The 19,902-nt window shown below is 44.4% G+C and overlaps 1 protein-coding gene across 1 annotated transcript in view; it reads left to right on the forward strand.

Annotated features, from left to right (window-relative positions):
• Nucleotides 1-768: 768 nt before the first annotated feature.
• Nucleotides 769-19,902, forward strand: part of LOC118922101 (procathepsin L) — a 197,188-nt gene continuing 178,054 nt past the window's right edge. The window contains exon 1 of the mRNA XM_057498472.1: nucleotides 769-780. The gene's annotated coding sequence lies outside the window, so the exon portion shown is untranslated. The remainder of the gene's footprint in view (nucleotides 781-19,902) is intronic.

Consider the following 19,902-nt stretch of genomic DNA (forward strand, 5'->3'; position numbering starts at 1 on the left):
CTTCAAATGTCAGTGACAATATTTCACTTACTCTGTTCTGACTCAGGCCAATTTTCGTATTGGTTTCCAGTTGTCATAACTAGAGGTTGGGGTGGCCTCACCGAGCGTGTGATGCTTAAACGTCCTGCGACACGCAGGACAAGGAACCCTTCCAGCAAAGCACCATCTGAACCCAGGTGGAACTGCATCGAGGCTGAGAAACCTTGCTGTAACAAAGGCCAATCGATATTGTTGCTCTTTATAAGTATTCTTTTGATGGAAGAAAATTTATTTAGCCCATAGTATGAACACAATGCTTTCTCCTCACCTATATGGTCACATTTTTGTTCATGTAAGTATTACTTATCTTGTAGGTAATCTCAAGATCTGTTAATTGAATTTTTATAAATTGATAATTGCTCTGGTCACATTAGCTTTAACACACACATTCATCCATTCCCCTGTTCACACACACACACACACACACACACACACACACACACACACACACACGTGTTCAGCTTGTACGCTGGGAGTTGGAGATGCTGTACACGAAGTCCTGGCGGAAGGTGCCCTCGGCCTGCAGCTGAGGTGGTCGCGACGTGACCCTGCTGCCTGCTCAGCACCCCTCGCGGGCCACCAGGCACGGGTTCCCGCGGGGCCTCCTCGGCGGCGGCGCTCCAGGAGCCCGGGGCGGCGGACTCGGCACCGCACCTGCGCGGAGCGTCACGCCGCCGGCCTCGGAGCGCTCGCACCACGTGCTGTCGTGGCGCAGGGCCACGGGCCTGCGGCCACCGCACTGTCGCCGATTCCGCGCTGCAGCGCCCCCTGGGGGACGTCAGGGACGCCGCCACGTTCCCGGAGGCCCGCGGGCGGCCTGGCCTTGCGGACGGCGCTCCTGCCGGGGCGGCCGTGGGGCCTGTCGGGGCTGGCAAGGTCAGAGCACGTCTGACTCGCTGTGGCTACGGGACGGACGTCCGCGGAGGCAGGCGGGTCCTCCTCCGGGCCTGCACGCGTTTGCGTGGGCGGCTCCCGGCGCCTGCCGCCTCCGCGACTCCGGGCTAGAGCGGGTTGGCCTGGCTCCTGCGCGGACGGCCTCGCCCGCTAGGTCCTCCCCGGTAGCCGCCCGCAGTGGCCTGCGGAGCGGACGGCGGTGCTGACGCTTGCCGACCGTGGGATCGGCCCACAGGTCCTCGGCGGCGCGGGTGCGCTAGGGACCCCGTGGGATGGGGTTACGGCGCGGAGTCTGCCAGCACAGCGCTGCGGCGGAGGCGCTGAAGAGGGCTGGGCGCGGAGCAGAGCCCCGCCCCACAGCAGTCTGATTGGACCATCCAACCCCGTCTGTTTTTTCAGGGGGCAGGCATAGCTTGGATTAAAAAAGGACGAAGACTGAAAATTAAGTGATACAAAAATCAAAATTAAGAATATATAGGAAAACAAACCAAAGAGAGCAGACGGAAGAGAAGGGGGTAATAAATACCTGAAATTGATACAGTAGAAAACAAACCAACAAAAAGCACTAGAGATAATTTAAAACTTCAGAAATCACTACTCTGAAAAGTTAGCACAAGTGAACAGATCTGGCAAAATTAAGACCAAGAAGCAGAAACTAAAGAATCTAATACAATATTTTGAATATGAAAGTATAAGCGACAGAAACAAAAGTGTACCAATACACTTAATGTTTAGCCAAGTGAACAAATTTTTAAAAGGAAAAATTATATCTTGCTGATAATGAATAAGGAATAAATAGCCTAAATAAGCCTATAAACAATAGACAATCAATAGTTTAATATCTCCCTAAAAACTAAGACTTTAGTTCCGCCAAACATTCAGGAAAAATAATTAAAATATTACATTACTTTTTTTCAGAAAATAGCAAATGAAGAAACATACACCAATATGATGGTGTGGTTATAAACACCTTACTACCACAACCAGACAAGCATGTAAGAAGTTAGGGGCCAATGTCACTCAAGAGCATAGATGCAGAAATCTTAAACAAATGCCCCTGAAGCCAAATTCAGCAACGTATTAAAACAAAAGAAGTTAAGTTTGATTCAGAAATGAAAAAATTTAACAGCTGAGAATCCATGTATGCAGCTCAGTAAATTTAAAGGTGAAGGAAGAAAAATGTAATCACAGGAAAATTTCGACATAGACAAAACATACGTAAAATTCAATATATGTTCACTATAGTAGATTATAAAAAATGATCTCTAAAAAAAGCCATCATATTTAATAGTGAAACATTAAAAGTCTCATTTTAAAAATCAAGAACAGGAGGGTGAGTGTGCACAATTTCATTGCTTCCATTTAATAGAGAACTAAAGGGTCTAGCAGCAATCGTAAGAGGGAAAGGTGATAAACTTATAATGAGAAAAAAGGAAAAAAGGAAAAAAAAAAAAAAAGCTCCTTCCCGTGTGATACTAAATGCCTTTGAAACACCTGGAAAAACCTCAGTTCGTTTTTCAAGTTCATCTATTGCATGTTTGGTCCCCTTAATTCCACACAGGGAGAGATTCAGAAATATGCTGCTGTTCAGTACTCAGTCGGCACAATTTGTTGCCAACTAAATATCAGTGAATTGGTAAGTTTTATTTTTCTTTTATTTCTCATCTATTTTAGGATATAAAGCCTAAAAACTGCCAGTTGTTTGAATATGGACTGATCAATCCCTAGAGGGTTGAATAAATGAAGGGTGGTGACCAAAAACTCTTCAAATGCATAGCAACAGTAAACAAAACACAGCCAATGTTTTGATGTCACTGTCAGCTCTGGTTCAATGATAATAGAAGACATGAAGTTATCGGCTTGTCTCTGTGAATGTGCGCAATGTCAAGCTAGATGCTAGCCTTACATTTATATGAACTGTGTGTATTGACTCAATATACCACCCGCTTTCAATATTATTTTTAAAATCTCAAAGACTCACTTTTCAAATCCTCTCATTCAAAGTAGCATTAGCACTTTAAATGTCTGTCCTCTGACTCCCACCAAGTAAATGGCAAAAATATTAAGCCAGAGTCTAAACACACTTGATTTTTTTTTAAGCTCACTTTAGATCAAACCATTTAGTTTCACGTTGCCCAACCAAATGTTGCAAGGAGGAAGGACTGAGTCAAACTATGGAGTTATAACCAATGTGCCACCCTCCTTATTAGAGAACTGCTATTAGCTGTCCTCATTAAGTATCTGCCGGCTGACGGACCACGGACACAAATACAAACAGGTTTTACAGGACTTGGTGCCAAATCTAATGGCCCTTTATGGTGTCATTTCTTTTGCCCTGGACGACCGCCTTTGCCAGAGAAGTTACGAAATGTTCCCAAATAACACACAAATAAGTCAGAAGCTCATTCATTCATTTGCTCATTTGCCTGCGTGCAGCAGCTGTGGGGCACTCACCACCTTCCAGGCAGTGTTCTGTGTACCAGGCAAGATCTCGTGAGACAGTCTCAGGAGTCAACACAGAAAGTAACAGAATAGAGAAGTAAATACATGAGGTAATTTCAAATAGTGACATACCTACTAAGAAACTGAACTTATGTCGCTGCTCTATCTTAATATTTAGAAATCCCCACCTTTGTTAAGCAGGCACAAAGAGAGGCGGATTGATGTGCTTCAGCCTGTATCATTACAGAGTAAACTGCTGAGCCAAGAAAAAGCCTTTCTCAGCGGGATTCTTTGAGTGAATGACCTCCTCCCACCTCCCTATGGACCACGTGGCTCATTCGTTGACACGGTTTCATTTATCCTTTTGGAATGTCAAAAATAAAATGGTAATTTTTTGAAGTATCGGAAACTCCCAAAAGAACTCCAGCAAAGTTCCGACCTGATTCTAAGTAGGCTCTTTAATGTTCTAGAAGTTGGTTTGGTGGCTCAGGCAACATCTTCTGAAATTTAATGTTTTTTTTTTTTTTATGGAAACATAATCATATATATATATATATATATAATATAATCATATATATTTTGTATTAAATTTCCTTTCATGGTTTTCCATTATGGGAAGCATGGCAATACTATAGGATAAAAAGAGCACAAATTGATAAAGAATCCCCCTCAAAAAAGATGTTAGGAGGCCTTTCCCCTTGCCAGGACAAATGCATAGTTTCTGATGAGATTTGACTGACACTGTGTAGTCCATGCACCTGGGCTGATTTCTTGCCTATTTTTGGAATTAGAACATGAGTTAATGCTGCAAGCTTGCAAGGTCTTCAGCTCATTAAATGGAACAAAATTTTCAGATTTACAAACCACTCTAACTATAATTAATATACAGTAAAATTATAGCTCAGATCATAGTAGCCAGGTTGCAAATTCTTAATCATAGTAAAGGGGCCCTGGTAACCTCCATTTAAATACTTGTGTTCACTTCACCAAAACAAGGATTGAGGCACGTGAATATTAAGCACTGCTGTGGGTGTAACTGGAAAAGAAGGGCCTCCACCCCAGATGCGGGAAGCTCAGTTAGAAGCCTCCACCCCTACCCCTGAGCGGTGCAGGAGACGGAGCATCCTTCCCGAAGTGCAGGTCTGGTCAGAGACTGAAAAGTAGGTGCTGCGAAGAGCTGCATGGGTCTCGCTGGTGAGTTGTTTTAAGTATTTCAATCCATCTGAATTCCTCACCCAGAATAGAGAAAGCCCTTGGAAATATCCCTGTTTTTTTAAAAGGGGCATATTTCAATTTTTAGGCAATCCATTAGACACTGTTCACCATTAAATTGACAAAATTAAAGTCTGTTCCATCATGCTTAGGAGACTTCTATAAAGGATGACAGACAGCCTGAAGGTGGTTGCTTATATAGCTTATTGTCTTTTTCATGAATTCATACATTATTGCCTGAACAAACAGACTTTTACAAATCTTCACAGTAGCCTCATCCAAGAAAGTGTACACAGAACTCTGACAGTACATTTTCTAAGGGAAATCATAGCATTAGGCAAAAGTTATTTGGACTCAGCATGTAGGCCGTATTTAATACAGCGAATCTGCCAGCCAGGAGCCAGTGACGGTAAACCAAGGCTAAGAGAGAGAAGCACTTTAGTGTCAATTCATTAAAAATTCTTTGAGATCCTCCTACATGACCTTGCGTGAATACATCATACATGGCACCTTTTCCAAGGATATGCAATTTGGAATCCATGAAACTGGATGTTGTTAACTCCTCAAAATGCAATTTTTGGAAATGGTTTTCACATGAAGAAACATCACAAACAATTTTAGAAAGGGTGTGTTACAGATATTGGCTGTCTACCCTCCGTCATGCTGACCTGAAGGCACCTCATCAGACTGTCTGGCATTACTAGCCTTGTCCCCGCCATTTGGAATGCCCCTTCTCTCTTGCACGCCACCTTCATCTCAACCGCACCATGTTTAACATTTTCCCTCATCCTCCTGATTGGAATTAATGTCATCGCCAATCTTTGTGCTCATGGCCTTAAGCATTATTTCGTACTTGCTAGAAAGTAAGGCCCATGGGGAGGGAAGGGAACTTTGTCTTGTTTGTGGCTCCTTTCCAGGAGCCTAGCTTAGCGACTGGCACATGGAGAGCTGACATCAGACATACTGAATAAGTAACTGTAACTCTCTCCCCAGCCTTCTGTCCCAGTGCCGTGAAAGAGGAGCAATGCAAAGGCCGTGCATGTTCACCTCCTCCCCACGACCCGCACAGTGGCTGGCACATAGTAGGCCTATTAGTTCCTCTGTCTGCTCTACCAAACTGTCACAATAGGGTTGCTTAAAACAACAAAAAGTTATTCTCTCACAGTTCTGGAGGCCAGAGTTCAACATCAAGGTGTCAGAGGGACCACACTCCCTGTGGAGGCTCAAGGGGAGAATGCACTCTGCTTCTTCCAGCCCCTGTGGGCTGCTGGAATCCCACGCTCCCATTTCTGCCTCTCTGGTCACATTGCTTCTTCGTGTCCTGTACCCCTGTTATCTGCCTTCCTCCGATTCTCATAAGGACACCTGTGGTGGTAACTAGGGCCCACCAAGGTAATCTTCTCTCCTTGAGATCCTTAATTAAATCTGCAAAGATCCGTTTTTCAAATAAGGTCGCATCTCCGAGTCTCGGATGGCCAAGATTCAGTCTACTAAATACACTGAATTTTCTAGCACAAGCATAGTGAAAGACAATGTTAGGCAATTCCACATATCTTGCTTTTAATACTGTTTTACAGACCACACTATCAGTCTGGTTGTTTGATTGGTAAACTAACTGTGATATTTGCTGAAAAAAAACAAACAAAAGATCACAGATTATTTGCAAGGTAAGTCATTTAGGTAGAGAGATAAACCTATTGTATGAAGAGACCAGTATTATTTGTCACTATTTTTTTCTTAACTGGGCGGCTGTGATTCTCAAACTTATCCACAGCATAATTTAAAACACCAGGATTTCTGTTGCATCTACAGTCACCTCAACAGACAACTGCTTGAGTCCCTTTGTGCTCACTTCCTGCTGACTCACGGGATCATCCCGCCGTGTGGCAGGGCACCCTCCATCTTTTTTTTTTTTTTGTGGCACCGACATGACAAGACACAGCACATTTCTGACCTCTTGTTCTCAACAAACTCATCTCTCACCCAGCTCAAAACCTCATCTGACAGACATCCTTGTAATGGGGAGGGCTAACCTATTTCAATGCCGTATTAAATGGGAGCTCTGTTGTGTTCAGCATAAAAGGGGGAAGTAGATGGTAAGTCTGACCCGCGATGAAGTCTCAGCGCCAGAACCCAGACGGCATGTGATGGGTGTGGATCTCAAGAAGCTCTCGTAATCAAAAAGTTTGAGAAATAGATGGGGTAGAATAAAAAACTACTGCTTTTTTCATGTTATACATAAGGGCCATTAATTTTTTTCAATATAGCCCCTGGATCTAACCAGTGGCTAACCACCCAACTCACTCCAGCAAATTAAATCTAGGTTTGGTTTTGTTCTGGTCAATTGAGTTCTGCAGAAGTTAGTGACACAGGCCCCATCTGCCCCCATCAGAGCATGTGTTCACTTTTTATAGGTTATATAGGTTAAAAAGTTATATAAAATATATACTTCTAGATACTCTTATATAGCTAGAGGCATGACATTACTTCTTTTCTAAACATTTTAGTCTAGAAAACAGTCTTTTTATTTTAGTTTCCAGTTTGCCCTGTCTAAATGAGAAGTGTCCTGGGTCATTAAGCAATCTCATTCAAATAGAAAAAATTTTAAAGTTCCACAAATAAATCTGGAATTAGAAGGAAGTCTTGAGGCTTCAAGTAGTAAAGTGGCCTACTCAGCTCCAGTGGGCTCAAACGTACGATCACAGAGTGTGAGGCCGAAGTGTCTGTGCGGCCCGTCCCTGGGCACACTGCCAGACCACGCAGCCTAGCTCACTACTCGCTCCTCTTTGCTTTCACTGGTATGTTTAAGGCCGTGTGCGCAACACCACTCGCGCAACACCACTCGCGCCACCCGCATGCACTTGTAAACATCATTCTCCTGTATACGGTCTTACCGGATACCTACTAGATCCTAGACTTTTCTATGCCACGTGCTGTAAGAATGGAAATATGAAAACACGATGATCCCGTGTAGCATGGGCCAGGCCTTGAGGTGGGGACTGGCCATGTGAGATGATGTTAATGACACTGACAGAGGAGGGAGAGATGAATTATGGGGCTGGGAGGAGGAAAGGGGCCCTGGTGGCATTAGGTGACATTTCTAGGGCATGGGTGTTGGTTAGGCTTTGGTTAGACAAAGAGGAAAATAAATGGTTTTCAGGCAAGAGAACAGTGTAGCCACAATATGAAAGTAGGAAGACTCCCGTTATGTCCACCAAGCAGCCTGCAAACCAGTATGATCAGGGAGACAAGGAGAACAGTCTGGAAAAACAGTGTAAGTCAGATAACGGGGAGCAGGCTAAGGCAGGAACTTCATTCATTACAACCTGGACACCCATCAGAAGGTTTTGAGCCAGGTTCTATCAGATGGGTATCAAACTCCTGAATAAATTTCTGCGCAATTAGTCATATTTTGACCACGCTACCGAGCCTATCATTAGCAACAACGTGAGTAGCTAACCTTGTCCTCAATACTTCAACTCCTGTTCATGCAGAGAAACCAGCACAGGCTGCTGCTTGGACCAAGCTCAGCAGCTTGTGATTGGTCGGAAATGCCCCAATGCCCTGAGCAGAGTCAAGCACATTTTATACACTTGTACAAAGAGCACTCCGGAAGCATATCTATGATTCACTTCACAGGATCTTGATGCAAGGCCTGAACAATCACTGTGAAGTCGACAAGACACAAGACTTGGAACTGAAAGCAAATATAAGTTACACACCTCCACTGTTCAATCCTGCGTTTCAATGGAGCACATCCAACTTAAAATGGCCCTATTTTGTTTTTTCTTAAAGAAGAGAAGAATAAGCATATGCAATACAGTATTTCTACCTGGATCTTCATAACAGCTTTAAATGCCTTGTACATTTTAAATACCGAAGATGCTTCCCCCTCTTACATACTTTTCAATTTATATTATAGAGAAAAATAACAATGTACCAGCAGAAGTTTTTCTCTTAATAGAAATTATATAACCTAAGCAAAAAAATGCAGCAACAAGAACTTCTATGGGGATAACAAAAAACTGCTAGAAAATTGCAAGAGGAATGACAAATGATCAGAATTTGTATGCAAAGTTGAAAACCTTTCCAGACCACCTGCAAGTAATTTAGCTCCAATGTTTTCTGTTTGATTAAAAAAATCCTATAATCACAGTGGGTTTCTTGGTAGAATGTGGCCTACTCAAAATGGCCCACAGGCCAGAGGGTAGCTTTAAGTAGAACGTGGTAGTGAAGGAATCTACGCTATCTATAATGCCTGATTGCTAAGAGAAAAACAGTGGTCACACTAAGCTTTATTCATGCTTGGCCGTGTTAATGTTTCTTTGTGTCCCTTCAAAGTAAAGGAAGACAGAAGAGAATGGCAACAGTGAAAACCTGAAAGCACTCCCAGTTCTGGCACTTCACCAGCACCACCCAGCTACATCCACATATTAAGTCAAGACACTCACCTCAGTGAAAGTTGTCAGCTGATCTGTGACGCCAGTGTGTTGAGCCACCCCATAGGAGACTAGTTTGTAACGTTCTCATGAATGAGTCACCTGAGGCCTCCCAGGAATTGAGAAGAGCCCAAAGTCTCCTTCCGCAGAGGCCTGGGAGAGGAACTGAGAGCATTAGACTCTGGGTCCGATCTCTGCTATTTTCCCTGTCTCTGTGTCTCCAATCTCCCCCTCCTTACAAGGACACCAGTCATTATAAGTAGAACCCGCCGTAATCCAATATGACTCTATTTCCAAATAAAGTCACAATCACAGGTTTTTGGTGGATGTGAATTCTGAGGGATAGTATTCAACTCACGACATGATGCAAGTGACAGACACTAAAATAGGGACCTGGCTGAGTCAAGGTATGGTAGAGAACCCTGATTAGACCTGGGGAAGGAAGCAAACCCGTGTTTCTGTTTAGTAACTAATACGTTAAATTATTACCATGTGTAGCCTGAGGACGAAGCTTTAGGGGATTTGATGGAAAAAGTCGGGGTAGTTGGTTGTGTTGGCTACTTCTAAGAAATTCAGTAAAAACTGCAAGGGAAGAGAGAAGCTGTAGCCCAGGCTGACCTGCCAGTGCACAGAAATGCAACAGGAGAGTGGCTATTGGGAAAGTGAGAGCTCCATGGCCAGGATCCTCACCTGATGCTAATCTACCCACTGTGTACGTGTGATGAGGTAATACTTAGACCACTGAGCTGGTACATGCTTGTATGCCCATTGGCAATGAGCCATTACTGCTAGTATTGCTATAAGAAGAGCTCTGCCTGGTGCTAAGAGGGGAGGGAAGTAGGAGAGAGGGGAGCAGAGGCCGAGCCAGGGCAGAGATGAGGCTGATGGGGTCCAGTGCTTGGCCTACTGCTGTGAGAATAAAGCTTGGTATGAGCCCCTTGGTGCCCCCAACATTCTGTTGTTGTCATTCAGTCTTACCGAAGCCAGAGTGAACTTGCCCGGAGCTGAAACCCTCACGCAGGACAGTACCACACCCTTGTTGTACAAATGGTGACAGTGTAGGCACCCCCTCTCTTCTCCTTCTTACCTGGGTTTATCTTGAACCTTTAGTCTCTGCAGGGACCAAACACTAGCTCCTTATATTGCCCCCAGAACCCAGGGAGCTCAAACTCCCAGAAGAGTCGTCTCCTTAGAGACCAACTCCCAGGGATGTGGGGCAGCAAATATTTCACAGAACCCCAAATACTATCCTGAGGAATCTCTCCATCCAACCAGTGGTTTTATATCTTTGCGTGGGTCTTGAGTCAAAGACCAGTCGCAAATCTATTTACCATCTCCTTTGCAAGACCCAGAAAGATAATTAAGCATCATACTTTATTAAATGATGAAAGGGCTTACCATTTTCTGTTTTGTTCTCAACTTTTTGGGATTTAAAGACCAAAGTCTCATATATCATCCTGTTACACATGTTTTTATACCATTAAATATTCCACAATATTCTGTTTACTAATGAATATTGTACTGGTCCCCTTTCAATGGAAATTCAGATTATTTCCAGTTTGAGGTTATTATAAATAATGCTGTGACAATCTTATAGCCAAATCTTTCTACATCTTGATTATTTTGGGGGAAATTTCGAGATATTCACAATTTCAATAGGTATAAAAGACTTAGAAATGTATTTCTTATTGCCAAACTGTCCTTTATGAAGTTTTAGGGATTTAAATTAACACCAGCACCATATGAGAGATTGCTTCCCCAACTGGGATTTTTATTTTTCACTTTTTTCTTTTTTAAACAAAATTACAGGCAAAAGATATATCTATCTCATTGTGTTTTTCAATGTGCAACTACAAAATTCTTAACGCCAATGACTGAACTGTTTTCAGGCAGCTAAAGTAAAACAAAAGTATCAGGACAAGCAAATTATCCTCACGCCGAGACTCTCAGCTGAAGAATTAGAGTCAAGAAACATGATAATATGGCAGGTGGCTTAAAGGTACCAACTTCAGCAGAGAGAACTATAAGGCACACTCCTTAAACAGGAAAGATTGACTCTAACAAACTAAATTTTAAGTGGAATATCTCACACCTTAATGCCTTTTAATAGTCTACTTTAGTCTTCTGAGTTTTCTAGTAGTACTCTGCCCACTTAGCTCGGCCTTTAGGACAACTCAGGTCTGAATAGCTTACTCTTTCATAATCCTGGGACCAATAAATGTTGCCCCAGAACTGAATGATTGGTATAATAACACTTGTCTGTTTATCACCTTTATTTTCCAAAATGTATTTTGCCCCTTAACTATGAAACCAAGGTACTCAGAGTTTACCAGAATCATAATTTCTGAGCTCTGGGAGTGTATACATACTGATTGCTAAACCTGTCTCATTACAAAAAAGAAAAAAAAAACACCGTATTTGGTCAATAACTCCAACAAGATAAAAGATCTCATTTGTGAAATAATTTTTAAAAGCACAACAGTTACAACCTTTTCCCAGCATTATCCACATCATCTGTAAAAATACTGCAAGCTATGCTTTTAATCTTGAAAAAAGTGACAGAATAGCTTCATTGTTGCTAAAGAGTGACCATCATACAGTTAAGCAGATTTTTAAGGGAAATAGCTCTCCATGAGACAGGTTGGGGAGGGAAAATTGATCAAAACAAAAACATAAGGTGCTTGAAATGTGTTACTTTCTCAGTTTCACTCTATCCTGTTGTGTTGTAGTGAAAATTTGCAGGTTTCTTGTTCAACAAGTAATTACTATGTATACACCTTTTGTTTAGAAGAGAGTGGTGAATAAAAGGATCTGGAAATATCCCAAACCTATGGCCTGCTCAGCAAACGAGAGTGCATCAGTCAACAGCCCCAGGCTTCTTCATAATCCATCAGCTCATTAAGTGGGGTATTATTAGAATTATACTTTAAAAGTTTCTTGGTCCTATTTTATTTCTTTACATTTTACATTAAAAACATAAAGACATGTACTAAAATTGTATAAAAATTCATTTTGCAGAGGTCTGATACCTCAGCAAATCCTGCAAGCCTGACTCTTAAGTTCCACCAGCTTCTCTTTGTTAAAGGTCCTTGATTGTTTCCATTTGGAATTTTCTAACTTGCCCCTGCTGGCTTCTTACTGCCCCTTCTTGTGTTTTTGTGGAATCCTAAAGAGGAAGCCAGCAACATCATTGCTGAGAGTGCAAAGAGCTTTTGAAAGTCTAAAGCTTTTCTACTGATGCTTAGGAAGAGATCACCAGTAAAAAGAGATGACCTTAAATTAAATTAATTTTATCTATAGCTGCTGAGAAATACATTTGAGACACCACAAAGGATAGTCTCTGAATTCAACACCCTTAACAATCATGTCAGGAAGCAAGACAAAGAAAGCTTCCTTCTCCCACTTAGGAACATATCTGTTTACATGGGTGTTACTTGACCCAGTTCCCCAGAGGCTGCAGAATGTAGAAAACAGGGCCCTAGTGAACAACCCCAACTTTGACCCCAAGGAGCAACTGGTTGAAGGTAAATGCTCCACTTGCCACACTAGAGCCTGAGGCAGCCAGTTAAGGGGGGTGGGGCACTCAGGTTGTGGAGACAGGTCACTTCTAGCATGCAGACTCCACACAAACTTGGAGGCAAGGCAAGAGAAGAGAGCTAGAAGCCTAGAAGCCCCAGGGCCTTCCTCTGCCTAGTGAGGCATTTAGGGGAGGGAGGTGTGGCTGCTTACTCTCGCTTGACCTGTCCAAGAGGTCATTGGATTTCTTCCCCAAAACTGGAAACTATTTCTTTTATTTTACTGTGTTTGTATTGATATTTTTCTTACTTTGTAGTGGTTTTCTAGATCTTTTAAAGAGTATTTAAAAAGATAGGGATGGGGAAGGGTGGCGTACAGCATCTCTGTCCCCTCAGGCTTGCAGCCTAACAGCACACCTGGGCTACACCTGCAGTGTAGACGCTTGGCTGGCCCAGTGTTTGTCAGAGTCTCCCACATGGCCCCTCCACGTCACTGACCGTAAATTTCAAAATGCTCCCCAGAAAACATCAATGAACCAACATCACATTCTCAGTATAGAAGAACTAACTCTTCTGATACAGTTACATGAAGTGAACATCAAAGTCCCAGATGCTCCCACTCTCACCAGAGTCTGAGAGGAATAATCCTCATTCAGCTTCCTTGGTGCTGAATTAATTTATACCTGTTCATCTATTCATTTCACAGGTATGGATGAATCACAAATAGCAATTGGGATCTCAATTAACTGTTCCCCGCTATGACCAATAGGCAAACTGCTATCGGCTGAGCAAGAATATTTGGAAGAATATTTGTTTCTATGTAAGAGAAATGTATGCAGTTCTTCCAGCTTAAGAGAAAGTGATAGAAGTCGAGTAAAACAGACCTTTACAATAATCATGAATTATCAGTTAATTCCAATATGAAAACCCCTTTTACTTTATTTTGTAGATGTCACCATTTCGACAGTAAACTCAGTTTAAAAATCTTCTTGGCAGTTTTATTCACTGAGAGCCAAAAGCTGCAAATAATCCAAATAGCCATCAAAAGTTGAATGGAATATCATGCAGCAATGAAAAAGAATGGGTTACTGTCACACTCAGTAATACGCACTCACAAACGTAAGTTGAACAAAACAACACACCCAAAGAGTATGTGTAGTTACCTAAGCATGCAGCATTGGGGCAGGGCCTACACATGGCAAAGGGGCCTGGGAGATTTTCTGCAGAGAACTTATCACTGTCTGACAGTACACAACTAGTGTAATGTCACTATATTATACTACTAATTAACTGGCTGTGTTAATTGTCCTTATTTGTCTTTATTAGCTATCTCCCCATGTAGAATATCAGCTCCATGAGGACAAGGAATTGGTTCAGTTCCTGCTGTGTCACCAAAACTTAAAACAGCCTATGTCTAGACACTTGAAAAGTGTTTGTTGAATGAATGAATAGGAACAAAAAAGTAGTATGAGCCACAGCCCCACCCCCACGAGATGTTTGTCTGAATGGCCTGTAAACATGTTGTCATCAAGGGCTTTCTTGGTTATTTGCTCCTGTCAGTGTTACTGTTGCCTTTAATCTCTGCCAAATGCGACTCTCAGACCCCGGAGGGCCGCTCCCCTCCGAGGGCTCTGGTTCTGCCTCCTTCACCGCGCTGGCCCGGGGGTTCTCATCTGGAATTTTGTATTATTTTTTACCTTTTAACAGGGGTGCTGACATGGACGATATGGAACTCTACCGGTCAGAAGACATCACACTTTCCTGGAGATTATTTTGAAGTCTAAGGAAGTAGGAGTCGATTATTTTAATATCATTAAATGTCATGTAATGTAATTTAGCATTCTGTTACTTTAAAATTAGAGGATTCACTTACATAGTTACTAATGATCTGTGCTACTCACCTTAAGTATCACTCAGGGGCTCTGACAGGAATAACAGAAGCATGACAGGTAGTAGAAGATAGCATCATCTTCAGGAAAATTAATATAAAAGTCAGGACTTGATTCCTTATCAAAGCTACACTGTTCAGAAGTCTTGGAGATGTTGGGCATCTCTGTAACTGAACGTTTTCCCAGTTGATGTGGATCATTCCCTTCTGCACTGTTTTCACACTAGGTGTATATTACAACGTCATCCATCTTATTTGCAAAAAGCATGTGAATTGCCTCAAGGCTGGTAATGAGAAATCTTTCCAATTTCTTGTGGATTTTTATATGTGCTTCACAGTTTCCTGTATCAAATAATTGGAAAAAACCTGCCCTGTTCAAAACTGTTCTTTAACTTGCTTTCTAAAAATTTTCTCTTATTCATTCACTATCCACTTCTCTTAGCTTTACTGTGACCATCAACTGTAAAAGCCAAGGCCTTATTCTTAAAATGCAAAATGATGCAAAGGCTTATTTCAGCTGGCCATTTCCCCAACCAAGAGGAAGATTTACTGAAGGTCTGTTAGGTGGCATTTTACTCTGTAACCTTTCCTAGAGAATCTCTCATGTAAGACCTGTTCTTCACACCAGGGAGATTAATAAGGGCTGGGGACATGGACAGGTGTTTAGTTAAGTTCCCATAAAAAGAGAATCTAAATGGTTAGCATGTAGGTGACCTAATGCATTCTCCAGCTCAGTCCCATCAGCCATTTGGAGGTGCCAATGTATCTTTGAAAATTTTCATTTTTTCTGACATTATTAGAAATACTGGGGAGCCGTGGAGACCTTTCCAAGATAACATGCCCCTGCCTCTGCCTCAGAAATACAAAGTCATTCAAGATTTTGTGTTTGCCAGTAATACCCGCTTATTACTTTTGCTGCCATCCTCCCATTTCTCTGTATTTTTTGGTTAATCTGCTTAGATGAGCAGGAAATTAATAACTTATTCATGATACGTATTTTCAACATATCCCCAGGTTTTTGCTTTCCTGGGAACTGGCTGTATCAGTGTTTGATCCACAGACAGTCCCTGATTACTCACACTGGATGGGGAACATCACTACCTTATTCCCCAAAAATACTGTATTAAAAAATTCATATTTTTGTTTTTGTTACTCAGTGCATGTCTGTTCAGTTGGACAGAGGGTTGGCCAAATAGATTTACCTGATGTTCTGGAAATGTGGCTGTTGGGTTACGTGGGAGGCCACCTGGTGCAGTAGTCCTGCTGTCTGCCTCGGCCTCTGCCTCACACCCTCTCAGTCCCCCCTCCTTGGGGACACCTTTCACCACATGAGGAGCACCAGCCCGAGCTAAACTCCCCCTTTCCGCCTAAGGATGTCATCTGCCTGCTCATGTCCCTTGGGATCCGGCCTGATAAGTGAAGAACCTGAGTGTCCTTTATCTCTAGATCCTGTCAGACTATCACTGTAAACCCAAAAAAAAAGAAATTTAAGAGATTAGTAAATGTGATGAATGAAGCTGGGTTATAAGAAAAATTACCATTTCTAGAAGTAGTTAAAAAACAAAGCAGCCCAACTGAAAATTGGAGGGAGATAATCCAATTTGTGTTTTTCTAGTTTGATATAAAATACTGTCCACACCAGGTCCAAGTCCAAGGAAAGGGCTAACAACAACCAGAGCTAGGTCCGAGCTGGGGGGGATCCTTCCTGGGCCCCACAGCTTCTGTGTGTGCGTGGGAGCTCCAAGCTACATTCAGAAGGGGAGCTCCTGACCGGCCGGAATCTGGAGTGGCGATGAGAAGACTGTCTGATGTCAGGGACAGCCATGGCTGTGCGCTCCACAGAGAGAAAACTGACCCTCAGCTCTCCTGCCCCAAGCTGTCATTTTGACACAAGCTAGAGTTTACTGGAGAAGCTGCTCTGGGGCAGTGTAGTGTCTGGGTACACTCACTCAGAAATCCGGCTGAATGAACTCAAGGTGGCCCCAATCAACACTGCTCTGGGTTATTTCCACCCCAGACTGGGGACAGTGAGGCTGCTTGCCCCCCGATCCCCCTGTGAGGTTAGCCCTGTCTCTCCACCCCTGACCTGCCCACTAACCCACCCTGGGAACCCCCATCCCAAACTCAGGCCTGTCCAATGGGACTTTTGAACACCCAGTGGGTGGGGGGAGAGCAAAAGCTCCTTCATAACCTTCAGTCAGAGGGAAAAATGTCAAGAGGAAAAATGCTTTTTCACCGTCTGCATGCGGGAGAAAAGAGGGAACATGTGCTTGTCTTGCAGGGGGAAAGAGAGGAGGATACAGTGTTGGAAGGACCGTGTTCCAGAGACCGACAGTGCAGCCAAATGATTTGCGATCCACCATCCTCGAGTCTTGACAATAAAGTGGAAAAATTAGTATATCTCAGACATATTTTGGATTAAGCAGGTTTCTGAAGCTTAGCCACCATTTATTATATCATTTCAATAGGGAAATATGTTCCAGGTTTTTCACAAAACTCTAATGAATCAAGGACTTCTGCACTGAGAAAACTGGCACTGTAAACACATCAACAAGCCCAGCCATTCATCAGGTGCACGCTGTGAAATTTTACTTCTAAGAGTAAACCAGTTATTCATACATCTGAAGTTAAATCCAGCTGGTAGAGGGCTCATTACTCCTCTGCATGCCATCACTCTTTACAAGCTTATTACTCCTTGTATGACATATTTTTATCTAGCCTTTCCCATTTAGGGCACAAATACTCATCTAGATCATGAGCAGAATGAAGGCGATGGACCGGGACTTCACTCCAAGGCCACATAGCTGTCAGGACAGCGCCTTGCCTCTAACGGGATCATCTCTCCACCTACGGATCAGTTTCTGATGGGAACCTTTGACCAGTTCCTGTTCTGTGTGGTGCAAAAACACAACTCCTAAATGGCCTCTTAGATTCCCAGGCACTTGCCCTGTCAGGGCACATGCGGTGGAGCCCTCCTGAGTGCAGGGAGTGCAGGAGCAGTCTAAGCTGGTGTGGGCCTCAGACCCACGTGATCCCAGTGCCAGGTCTGTGCACCCGCAGGGAGCCTGGAACAAGTGTGTCACCAATCTGCTGAGCTACCAAGCAGGGTCCCCCCATCAACCGGGGCAGCACATCGCCCAACAGACCAGTGGCAGAGGGGCAGTCTGGGCGTAGAAATTCTAGCCATTAACAGGCAGTCTGGACATATACCCAGAGAGTGTGTGTCAGAATTACACAGCCATGCTGAGGGATCCTTTGAGGGTCCGCAGAGTCCAGGGTGGTGTGAAGGGGCCTGTGCAGCAAGAATCTGGAAGGTGGTCATCGTGGCTGAGACACAGACAGCCCTTGAGAACCTGGACACGCAGGGCGTACAGCACATGAGGTCTGCAGCGAGCACTAACACGCTTCGAAACGCGGTGGTCATACCTGGAGGGAGCGCGGCAGTGCACGCCCCACTCCGTCCATTCTACTAGAGCTGCTGCTCAGTGCTCAGCGGGCTGTGTTCACCCGGACGTAAATGTTCACCTGAGATTAATGTAGTCTCATTGGCTGCCACCCGTTGATCTTTATCACCTGCTAGGACCTAAGCCCTAGTTCTTGGTTTACATTAACCACAACTGTCTGCCTAATTAGACATTGCCAGTCCAGCAATGATGCCCAACCGTGGCTGCACATTGGAACAGCTGGCGAGCTCTTAAAAAATCCTGATTTGCAGGCTATACAGATTAAATCAGAGTATCTGGTGGAGGTGATCCAGTCCCTGATACATTTTGTAAATCTTTCCAAGTAAGACATGTAAGCTTGGCATATTCAGCAAATAAAAACAGGATATCACGTTAAATTTCAGGTTAAAAAACAAATAATTTTAGTACAAGCAGATCTTGTGGGCTATTTGGGTTTTTCTCATATTCAGATGTTTTTCTCACGATTAGACTAGGGTTCTACGTTCTGGGAAGGAGCATCACAGAAGTATGTCTTGCACATATTTGGGATATACTTACAGTAAAAAATTATTCATTATCTGAAATTCAAAATTACCTGGGGATCTAGCATTTTATCTATAAGCCTATATAAGCAGCCAAACCTGAGAGCAACTGGAATTTAGGGAAGAAAACTAATGAGAGGAGAAATCAGCGGCATGAAGCTGCCGAGAAGCACAACAGAAGATCCGGAGTTCAGAAGTTGTTTATGCTCAGCATTTTACCAAATAGCATCTGAACACATCTATGGATTTAAAGCTATAATGCACATGTAAAAAAAAATCCTAGTAAAATGCCTCCTACTCTGGATCTTTCACTGAATTAAAAATGTATTGATTCGTAAGTTTAATTAGCACAACTAGGACACAGTTTAATGTCAGCACTCAGGAATAAGAACAACCAGAATCTTTGCGCAAGGGGCTAAATTTGGGGTTTCTGATTCTCCGAGTGAAGAGCAGGGGAGAGAACAGGGGATGTCAGTGAGTACCAATAATTCTCCAGTATCCCACCCACTTACCTTATGAAGTTTATGAAGATATGTATGTGTGCGTATATATATATATATATAGTACAATTAATATTATTTAGTACTTGAAAACAATATTGTGAAAAAATTTTTAATTTAAAAAAAGGAAAAGGGGCGCGCCCCGGGGAGCGGGGCCCACAGGGCGGCGTCGGGGGTTGCTGCCGGGCGGCCGCCGTCCGGCTGCCCCCGGGGCGGGGCGGCCCAGCTGCGGCCGCACGGGGGGAGGGCCGCCCTTGCCTGACCTCGGGAGGCGGCGCTCTCCGGGGCTGGCCTCCCTCCGCCCTGCCGGCTGCCGGGGTCGCGCACGGTGCCCCGCGCGGCCCACCTGCCCCCTCTCTCCCTGTCGCGCGGCGACCGAGGGGCCAAGGCGCCCCCGGGTCTGGCCCATCACCATTGAGCAGCGGGGAGCCGGAGGCGGGGCGTCCGGGGGGGTCCCCCGCCGGCCGGCTGGGCGGCTCGGGGAAGGGGGCGGGTGGGCGGCGCGGGTGGGGCGGGGAGGGACCGTCCTGGCTGCGCCGGGTGCACCGCAGACGGCACCGCGCGCCTTTCGCGCGGGACCGAGAGCCCCGGGCGCGCGCCTGGCAGGGAGAGGGCGCCCCAAGGAGCCACGGTAGGCCGGACGGCGCGCGCGTCGCCGAGGGGCTGGGGTTCTGCCGCTGGCTGCGTTCGGCACCCCCCTCCCCGCCGCCCTCGCTCTCCCTCGGGCGGCCGGAGGCTGCGGCGCCTTCTGCTGGAAGCCGAGGGTCTCCGCAGTGACGTGGGCGGGCCGAGGGCTCGGTGACGTCAGAGTGCTGTGGGTGGGGCTGTGGGTGGGGCTCGGAGCGGCGCCAGCACCGCTGCGACGGCGGGCACAGATTAATTAAAAGGATGGATAGCAATCCTTGAAGATAACGGACTGTTTTCCTTTAGGTATCATTTTTAATTACAGAAATTCAAATGGAGTCAGAGGCTCTTTTTAGTGGTGTGA

Source organism: Manis pentadactyla, chromosome 3, assembly GCF_030020395.1.
Source record: "Manis pentadactyla isolate mManPen7 chromosome 3, mManPen7.hap1, whole genome shotgun sequence".
In the NCBI taxonomy this organism is placed as follows: domain Eukaryota; kingdom Metazoa; phylum Chordata; class Mammalia; order Pholidota; family Manidae; genus Manis; species Manis pentadactyla.